Here is a 10,979-nt window from a genome sequence, read left to right as displayed (position 1 = left end):
CCGCCTCCAAAGTTCGGCGGAGGTCTGGGACGGGTCTATGCATCTGCCTCAAGTGCTATTTTGAACCTTTCATTATCTACCATAAATGCACGAGAAGGGCATCATCACTGCTGGGAGGATTGAGCTTGGTTTTAGCGCCTCATGGCTATTGAAATAAATGAATTACTCTTTTTCTTCAAAATTAGGTGGAATTTAGTAATTTTTCTTCATTTTTAATATGGTCCAACCTGATTGAACAAATCAAACTAATTTTTCTTCGCCAGTAGTAAGGTTGTTCCTCTAGCATTCCATTGGTATATAAATGATGGCATAATATCAACTAGAGTCAAAGTTTCCCTACACAAGAGAAAATTGATCCGTAACTTATTTTCTTCATACATCGCATCGCAATCGCTTTGCATTTCTGATTATTTGACAAATTGAAATTTGCAAGAGAAATATCGAAAGTTATGGTAATTTTGACGATTTTTCGATAAATTTTAAATAAAAACAGCAATAAATTTGAAGATTTTTGATGTTTTATTTTTGAATCAAACGAACGAAACTTAACCATTATATCAACTAATACTTCTCACATTCAGCATAATAACAAAAAAGGCAACATACTTTTTTTTACAGCGGGATGCACATACAACATCAAAACAATTATTTTTTGATATTTATGCGTAATGGACTATCGGAATAAAATGGTCATTACTTTTTTTTTCGCTTTTCTACAATCAATAGCAATCAATCAAAGCAAACTATGAAGACTCGTATTGACGCATTGACTGTTGCATTGTCATCCATTTTTGTTTGTAAGTTTTTGTAAGTGAAAATTCACAAACTAACAAAAATGTCGCTACTACTTGTGTGAGTCGATTCTATGTTTTGCATCTTTGACTATTTGAACTTGTAACTTTCATACACTGAATTACAGATCTCGTTCCCGACGAATTTTTAAACTGAAACACCTTATTTCGTTTAACCGTGCACCAACCATCTATCGCACATTTTTCGAAACCAACGGTCAAATTCGGGGAATCGACCACCTGCGGGAACCCAAACTGAACAAAGGTCTCGCCTTCACGCTGAATGAACGACAATCGCTGGGCATTCACGGGCTGCTCCCACCCAAGATTCGCACGTTGGATGAACAGTTAGAGCTGTGCCGCATTGTGATCTCTCGCTACAAGGAAGACCTGAACAAGTACGTCTACCTGGTCGAGCTGCACGATCGCAACGAGAAGCTATTCTTCCGACTGCTGACGGAAGACATTGAGAAGATGATGCCGATCGTCTACACGCCGACGGTGGGACTGGCCTGCCAGAAGTTCGGGGTAATATTCCGGCGGCCACGGGGGTTGTTCGTGACGATCAATGATCGTGGCCACGTGTACGAAGTGTTGAAGAATTGGCCCGAGATGGATGTGCGGGCGATCGTGGTGACAGACGGTGAACGGATTTTGGGGCTCGGCGATTTGGGAGCGCAAGGCATGGGAATCCCGGTGGGGAAGTTGGCTCTGTATACGGCACTGGCCGGGGTAAAGCCACACCAGTGCTTGCCGATGCTGATCGATGTTGGAACGAATAACGAGGAGTTCTTGAACGATCCGTTGTACATTGGGTTGAAGCAAAAGCGTGTGAGCGGGAGGAGGGATGAGTTAATCGATGAGTTCATGGCGGCGCGGTGAAACGATATGGGCAAAATACTCTGATTCAGTTTGAAGATTTGGGAATAAAAACGCTTTCAAATTCTTGGCTCGGTACAGAGACACGTACTGTAGTTCAACGATGATATTCAGGGACGGCGTCCATTGTGGTGGCTTGATTGCGTCGCAGAAGATTGTAGAGAAAACAATGTCTGAGCATACATTTCTATTCTTCGGTGGGGCGACAGCAATTGGTATTGCCAATCTTCTGGTGAGAGCGATGGAGTCCGAAGGCATGTCGACTGAACAAGCTTGTGAGAAGATTTGGATGTTCGATAAGCATGGATTGTTAGTATTAGAAAGAGAAGGAAAACTTGACTTGCATATGGTTCGCTACGCAAAAGATATGTGTCCAACGAAAGACTTTTGGCAATCGTCAAAGAGATTAAACCATCAGTGCTGATTGGAGCACGGCCGTCGCTGGAGCTTTCAACGAAGAAGTACTGAAATCTATGAGAATGTAACGAACGTCCAATCATATTCGCCTTGTCAAACCCAACGTCAGTCGAGAATGTACACCCCAACAGGTACATGATGTTACGGAAGGCACGTTTATTTGCTTCTGGGTCACCATTTCCGCCGGTTCAGAGGGATGGAAAACCTTCATCACTGGTCAAGGAAATAATGCGTATGTCTTCGGTGTGGCTTTGGGCGTTATTGCCTCCGGAATTCATCATCAGACGACATATTTCTGACGGCAGGTCATTTCCAGGAAGGTTTCGACGATGATTTATCCAAAGGTCTACTGTATCCTCCGTGAGTAGTATTAAGCAGTGTTCAATCGAAATAGCTGTTGCAGTGGTTGAAATGCTTAAGCGAAGGTTTGTTTAAATTTTAAATGTTTGGACGATGTTTGACATAACGATTATTTCAGGCATTGCTTCCAGGTATCCTGAACCGAAGATAAACTGGCGCTTGTCAAGTCACACCAATACTGCTTCTGCTAGAGCCATCACTTCCAACCTGGGCCTGGCTGGAACAGCATTTTAAGCCCCAGGGAGCAACCAAGATCCATGTTCTAATATAACAAAAATAAATGAGTTGAAATGATTCATCTTGATTCGGATAATACAGAAAGATTTCAGTCAAATCGTATATGATGTAATCATAGATAAGCAAAGTGGAGGCGATATACGTATATTGTATGAGGAAGTACCTATGTTGCCTCCACTTTAGCATCTTATGTAACATCATATACGATCTTGTGTTGACTGGGTAGTCAGCGTCCAGATGGCCGTAAATTTTTCTTCCATTCAATAAGTCAAAACTGACAAAACTATTTCACATTTGAATAAGTTTAGTGGGCAAGTCCATGAAGCTGTTGGTTAAAATCCATTACTTGTGCAGGGTGTCTAAAATGATAAAATATGAAGTTTAATCCGACCAGATAAAGTAACCAACTTATAACCGATCATGTTATTAAGCTATGTACCTTTTGAAATAGATTATATTATAAATTGTGTCCCATTAATAGTGAAAGTAACATAAAATTATAACAAACGAAAACAATGGAATTATATTAATATTTCAGAGAAATTCCGAACTTCGAATCTCTAGATGAACTTCCGGGAATTCTGAAAAATCTTCATCTTCTGAGGAACTCTTGAGATCTGCAATAAAAATTACTGGAGGAATCCCTGGACAAACTTTTGGAACCTAGGATCTAAGCCTTTGAAAAAGCGATTGAGCGTCGGCTTCGAAATTCCACAGAAAAATCAACCTTTCAGTCGCTTGACGTCGTAAAGGCCTCTCAACGCCTGGCATGGTAGACTGGTGTATATGCTCAGGGGCAGCAGGGACTATGTTCAGGGTTTAGACCCTCCCACGGCCTCTGCGAGTTAGGGCTTGTCTAGGACGTGGGTTTGGCAGTGCGCTCTGTTGAACTCCCACAAAAGCAACATGTGTCCGCAAGAGGCCCTATCAAAGTAAGTGCGCTCAAAACGCACAGGAACCCACAGAGGTAGGGTAGTGCGTGTGCTTCAGCAGAGAGTGAGTTGAGGTTTGTGGTTGAGGCAGGAGTGTCATAGTGCGTCACCACTATTGTCACCTCAAAGCACGGCAGAAGTTTGAGTGTGGACTGTGCATGCTGAGGCAGGAGTGTCCAGGGAGTACTGTTGATTGGTCTCATAACCGCTTGCACCTCGAGATGCCAGTGGATTGTTAGGGTGAGCGCCCAAATAAGCCTCACATGGGCGAGAAACATTTGGATAAGCTGCTTTGCGGCAGGGTGGTATGCGACGGATGCACGAGAGTGCCTCTACTGGTAAGCTAGCGCGTGATCTGCTTCGGCAGAAGAGTGAGTGATCGGCCTGTGCTGAGGAAGGAGTGTCGTAGCGGGTAGCCGCTATGGTCACCCTAGGCATGGCTGCTGCCCATTGCATCCAGTCATATCCAATTGTCAGTTGACATAGTTTGAACCAATTTTTGTTCGACGTTTGAAAAATCATTATCTAGTTGCCATGCAATGTACCAAATTTACCAAATACCGGTATTTTCAAGCACACTGTTATGCGTATCACAAACTTCAACGTTCCATTTTTCCATGCCTACTTTATCGATTATTACAAATATGCGATCATAGGCAGTGCGGTTGAATAGACTACACATGCTGAGGTAGGAGGTTCATGTAATATCTGTGGCCATGCAGTTACCGCTATTGAATCCTCGAGGTATGCCAGTGGAGTGTTTGAGTGAGCTTCAAGAAAGTCTCAAATGGTGTGAGTGCCTGTGTGAATTAGTACATTAAGTACAGCCTTCCTCCAGAAGAATGCTGAAAACTGTCCCGGAAAATTAGGGTTGATGCCCAAGGAGGGTTTAGGGTGACAGTCCCACACCTCACACTGCCATGGTGTGTAGCTTGGCAACTAATATGCGGATCAGTCCATAATATTACTACTTGTAAAAATCTAATAGTTTTAGAAAATCTATAAAACTGTTTGTCGGGAGGACATTTCGGATCAATATTGGCGATGCTGATCTGATGCACACCGCATCATCGCGGCGTTCTTCAGAATGGTATTCTAGGCCCAATCCATTTGGCACTTTGTCTCTGTTCGCAGATGATATCACCATCTCTTTAATGGTAGATTGACTGATCAGAGTTCAGACATCATAGCTTGAAGGTGGCTCTGACTGCCTGTAAAGCGTCAACTGCCTTGACTTAGGAAGCAAACCAAGCAAAGATGGGAAGTAATGCATGCAGCGGCAGCAGATGATACAGATAGAAAATCTTAGCTTTAAGATTTGCATAAACGCAGAATTGGCACAGAACGTCCTCCAAAATCACCTTAAACAGCACAACTGAGTCCGAAACAAGCTCCTTAAAATGATTCTTGATCGGATGAGAATGCGAGATAGAGGCTCAGTGTCTGGCTGAAATCAAACGCTTCGGTGAACTGTTGGAAAGGCTGGACACGCTTCCTAATACCTGAACACCACATCATGTGGAACGAAACCATTCCCCGACCAGCTAGTCATAAAAAATTTTACACAATTATATCAATATGTGTAACAAATAACAAAATCTGCAATAATTTTGTTATAAATTCTCTCCAAAGATGGAGGAAAGAAAATTTCAAGATCGGCATAACATGATTATAACATAATGTGTTATGTATTTACCTAAAAAATCATTTACATTTTGGTAGATAGCAATTGGAAAAAAATTGAAGTGTTATGTACAAGACACAACCGCCAACGTAAACTACGTAAAGCAGTTTTGCTCATTGAGGATTGTAGTGCACATGCATGAATATTTTAGAAAATTCATTTGATTACTTATGTCACTGGTTTCGAACAAAACTAGCGTATCTTAAGATAGAAAATTGGATACGACAATTGTTTAAAAATTTACTATGAAAACCCAAATTTAGTCCTCAGTGGTAATGATGCCTTTCTTGGATCCGAATTGCCTACATTTGGGTTTTGAAGCATTGATGAAATATTTCAATAGAAGAAGCCTTAGGGAAGCATTCTTTCCGTTTGCAACATTTATTATTCAGAAACATTCAACTATAGGCATATCTTGTTTTTCGCATCACTAGAAATCATAAAATGTCAATCCGTACCAAAACCCAATTAATTTGGTGTGGTGCGCGGAGTAGTAAACGTTGCGGACGGAAAGATAGTGTGTGTGTTTACATTCTAACTCCTACCGTCTGGCAGTGTTGGTAAAATCAAAATCTCTAATCTCATCGGCGATTCAACAGCGTGAGTCAAATCCCATCAGAATTATGACGAGAGATTTGCTCATGATTTGAATTGCGATTTGCATCATTGCATGATATTACGTGTTCTTCATTGTTGAATGCATTGAATTAACTATTTTCGTTAAAACAAAGGCTAATAATTATATATAAACAAAGCATACATCTGATTGCGTTTTGACGCTTTTAGAACGAAATCATTTTTCGGTGAGTGAGCGAAGCGATGCATTCTTGCGACTCAAGCGCGATGCTTCCCACAGAATTGCAGGCGAGTTAGCTCGTGCATGAAACCCCGATGATTCAGATTTGAGTATGATTCTACCAACACTGAGTGTCATTAGGATAATATATTCGTGCAAACATTTTATTAATATCATTCAAGACTTTGAATCAGGGAGCAAGAAAGTGATAGCTCTATTGCATACCAGGTTTTTTTTAGCGGTTGGAATTCATTAATTTCTCGGTTAACCTGAATTTGCAGCTTTCAAATACCCCTGAATTTTCTTTGATTTTTGTGAATTTTTGGTGGGGTTAACTCATGTTTCATTGACGCTGAAGGTCTTAAACGACCAAACCAAACCGTGTAAAAAACCTGGGTGTATCTCATATAGCCTGTTTCAAGAACGTATGCGTTCGAAGCTTTGTCGTGTACAATAAGTACCGATTATTGCACCCACGTATTATAAAAAATATCTTATGCTATTCACACTTCCTGAATCAAAGTTAAATCCTGATTCAGGCGCGCATTTATTGGACAAAATATTATTAGGCCGATATAAATATTTTTTAATATGTCTCACCCACATTGTTATTTTGCTCAAAATAACAACTTGAGGGGAACAAAAAAAATTCGGTAAGTTTTGAGAACTTTCACAACATTCTTTAACAAACTCGAGGAGTTTTTTATTTTATTTTTTCCATTTTAATATTTAATTTTTATAGAGACCTTCGAACTTTGTTTCGCCTAAATTGATTTATTCTCGATTAATTTCGAGTTATGCAGACATTTTGGTTCATTTGATGGAAGCCCCCCTTTCCAGATGGGGAGGCGTTCAAACTACACAGAAACATGTCTTCTCTTCCAAAACCTCCAGCCAGATTTGTTTCCATTTGCTTGATCTCGAGCTATGATGAAATTGGTGTTTCATTTGTATATAGAGCCAGGTTTCAAAGCGGAGAGGGTCTCTAACCATCTTAGAACCTTCCCTGGCCCAAAACCTCTGATTCAAATTTCATGTCGTCGATTCAGAGAAGAAGAAGATTACCTCCTCCCCTTGACTTTTTGCGGAGACCATAATTTTAATAAATATGTGTAAGCCTTATTAGTTTTCAGTTTGCAAAAAATGCATTTTCAAAGTCGTTTTTAATATAAATTGATTGCATTATAAGGGCATGGCATTGATAACATTGATCGTCTCAGCCTGCACAAACATGCTCTATCTGGATCACTTTTTATACACCATGCACATTACGCATTTTTAGCAATTTTTTCGACCCGGTCACTGGTCCGGTCCATGTTACTTTTGTGCGAAACACGCACAAAAAGGAGAGTCCAAAAGCCAACGCAATGAACGGCGACGCCGAAACGAGACTCTGCGGACAAGAAAAGAGGGTGCTGCCAAAATGACGATACCCTATTTTAACATTCATAACCCAAAGTTTCAATATAATTGAACAAATTGGTAGAGAATTTCGAATCAATTGATATATAAATCTCAAAAATCCATTGGAAGATAAAGGCGCTATTAAAGTTCAAAATCTTACATGATTTTCTGACGGTCTCTGAATTTGGAAATTTTCATTTGTCACTGTATCCGAGTCTTCCCTTAGACGTAGTTTAGTCAAAAACGAAGGTACCACCTACAGTATAACTTGAACTCATATTCAAAGTAGAAACAGCTTGATAAAGTTAATTGCCTACATTATGTATAATCATAATCTTTTCAAGAACATAGTTTGTTATAATATAAGCTATTTTCACTCACTTTTATGTAACACAACGAGTTATATTTGTTCAATAAAAGCATATTCAGTAATATTTTGTTAAAACTAGAAGAGATTTTGTTAGTTTTGTTATTTTAACTACTAATGGTATATGTTTTATAACAACCGTTATAAAAAACTGCTGTAACAGAATAACAAGGTCTGATATAAATCTGCTAACTATCTACTGGTCGGGTTGGCTATAAATTTCAATGTGTATACTAAGTAAAAGGGAGAGATTCGGATACAGTGTAATTTAGATATTTTTTATTATTACAGATCAAGGCGGAGTGGTGCCGTACATAAAGACTTCTCCATTCAGCTCGGTCCATGGCTGCACTGCCAACCACGCAGTCTGCGGAGGTCCGCAAACCTCCACTGATCGATCCACTCGCACTGTGCAGCCTTCTTGTTCCGTCGGATCGTTGTCGAGAACCATTTCCGGATTACTGTCCGACATTCTGGCTACTGCCCGGCCCACCGCAGTCTTCCGATTTTGCGTGTGAACGATGGATGGTTCTCCCAACAGCTGATGCAACTCGTGTTCATTCGCTCCTCCACGTACCGTCCGCCATCTGCACCCCATAGATGGTACGCAACACTTTCCTTTCGAAAACTCCCAGTGCGCGTTGGTCCTCCACGGGCATCGTCCAGGTCTCGTGCCTAGAGGACTACCGGTCTTATAAGCGTTTTGTAGATTGGTCAGTGGGAATCTTATTCGATCGGAGCGTCTTGCGGAGTCCAAAGTACGTACGATTTCCAGCCACTATCCGAATTTCTTGCTGGTATCTTGTCGGCGTCACCAGTGAGCCCAAGTACAAATCTTCTACCACCTCGATTTCGTCACCACCGATAGAAACTCGTGGTGGTGGCTCACATTGACTCTCTTGACCTTTCATCATGGTTGTCTTCGACGTGTTGATGACTAGTCCAATCCGTTTACTTCGCTTTTCAGTCTGATGTAGGCTTCCTCCATCCTCTCAAAGTTACGTGCCATGACATCTATGTCGTCGCGAAACCAAATAACTGGACGGACTTCGTGAAAATCGTACCACTCAATCCCTGCCTTCGTATTACTCCTCCAAAGCGATGTTGAATAGCAGACACGAAAGACCATCACCTTGCCGTAACCCTCACGGTTTCGAAGGACTCGAGAATGCCCTGAAACTCGACTACGAATCACCCGATCCATCGTCGCCTTGATCAACCGTATCAGTTTATCCGAAATCTCGTGCATTAGCTGCCATAGCTGGTCCCGATCGATTGCATATGCGGCTTTGAAGTCGATAAATAGATGATGTGGTGACATTGTATCGCGGCATTTCTGCAATCGACGTGGCGAACACCCGGTCGTGGTAGAGCGTCTCACCATAAATCCCCCTGGTACTGCCCCACGAACTCTCTTGCAATTGGTGTTAGTCGACGGCAATGGGAGAGTAATTAGGGGCGTTCAGCATGTGATTGCGCGGTAGTTGCACAATCCAGCTTATCCCCTTTTGTAGATGGGACACGAACCTTCCATCCACTCCTGCGGCAGAACCTCATCCTCCCAAACCTTGTAATCACCCAGTGCAGCGCTCTAGCCAGTGCTCACCACTGTTTAAACAGCTCTCCTGGTAGTTGGTCAACCCAGGGGCTTTGTTGTTTTTCAGCCGGCCGATCCTCCTGGATTTCTCGGAGATGGAGCCGGAAGTCGCATGTCCTGCGCGTGCTCCTAGGTTCATTACCAATCATTTTCATTTATTTTGTTATCTAAACAGATAACACTGAATCAACAATTTGACGCCCAATACACGGTTCGAGGCCGCATCTCTCATCCTCGGATATGCCCCACGCTCGCCAAGTCGTTTTGCACCTGGTTCTGCCCATCTCGCTCGCTGCGCCCACGCCGTCTGCACGCTGATCGGAAGCGAACACCTCTTTGCAGGTTGCTGTCCGCTCTCTGCAACATGTCCGCCCATCGTACCCTTCCGGCTTTAGCTACCTTCTGATACTGGTCTGAGAGTTGGCGAGCTCATGGTTCATTCCTTCCGCACACACCGTCTTCTTGCACACCGCCAAAGATGGTCCGGCACTCGTCTCTCGAATACCTGAGTGCTTGCAAGTCCTCCTCGAGCATTGTCCATGTTTCATGTCCGTAGAGGACAACCGGTCTTATAAGCGTCTTGTACATGACACATTTGGTGCGGTGGCGAATCTTTCGACCGCAGTTTCTTCTGACCGTAGGCCCGACTTCCACAGATGATGCGCTTCGTATTTCACGACTAACGTTGTTGTCAGCCGTTAGCAAGGATCCGAGGTAGACGAATTCCTCGACCACCTTCTCATCGTAATTGCTTCCCAGGCGGACCCTGTCGCGCCTCGGTTCCGCCCACAAGCATGTACTTTGTCTTTGACGCATTCACCACCAGTCCAACTTTGTTGCTTCACGTCTTGTGGGTGTACAGTTCTGCCACCTTTAAATGTTCGTCCGAAATGTCCATGCATTCGGAAGCAAATAAATTGACTGGATCTGTTGAAATCGTACCCCGGTGACACCGGCTCTCCGCATGACACCTTCTAGCGCAGGGCGTTTCAACGTAAGGCCGCGGGCGATGCGGCCCTTGGCTTCATTTTTGTGGGCAGGAGGTGAGAAAAATAATTGATATCCGGCCGGAAAGATTTTCTATTTGACTGATTGATCTATTTGACTCTATTTCTATTTGACTTGAGAAGTCACTTATTATTTAATTAAATACTGTAGGTTTTTACTAATCAAAGAATTAAATCTGGACCAGCATGGAGTCCAATATTGCAGTACGGGCCAGTTTTGTGTTAAGATTTTGACAATACGGATAAAACCTTTCCAGGACAGAGAATCATCTTCAGATTACAGAGAAATTGGCAGCTTTGATCTCAATAAAGGAAACGACTACTTTTGAAAATTTAAGGCCAAAAACTAATGGTCTGACGATGACAGGAAAGAACATTGTTATATAATTGTTAATAAGCCACAAAGTTAATTTGTTATATTTCTTAAATCTTGCATTTTTTACCATAAAAGATATACTGCAAAAACTATCAATATTCGTGATGTAGTGAATTTATGACGGTTGACGGT

The 10,979-nt window shown here is 42.1% G+C and overlaps 1 pseudogene; it reads left to right on the top strand.

The window, feature by feature from the left end:
- The first annotated feature begins 768 nt into the window (after positions 1-768).
- Positions 769-10,979, top strand: part of LOC134215935 (NADP-dependent malic enzyme-like) — a 66,702-nt pseudogene continuing 56,491 nt past the window's right edge.

The sequence above is a fragment of the Armigeres subalbatus genome, chromosome 2, assembly GCF_024139115.2.
Source record: "Armigeres subalbatus isolate Guangzhou_Male chromosome 2, GZ_Asu_2, whole genome shotgun sequence".
NCBI lineage: Eukaryota > Metazoa > Arthropoda > Insecta > Diptera > Culicidae > Armigeres > Armigeres subalbatus.
Note: the sequence above shows the minus strand (reverse complement) of the source record. Positions and strands in the feature narration are given on the sequence as shown.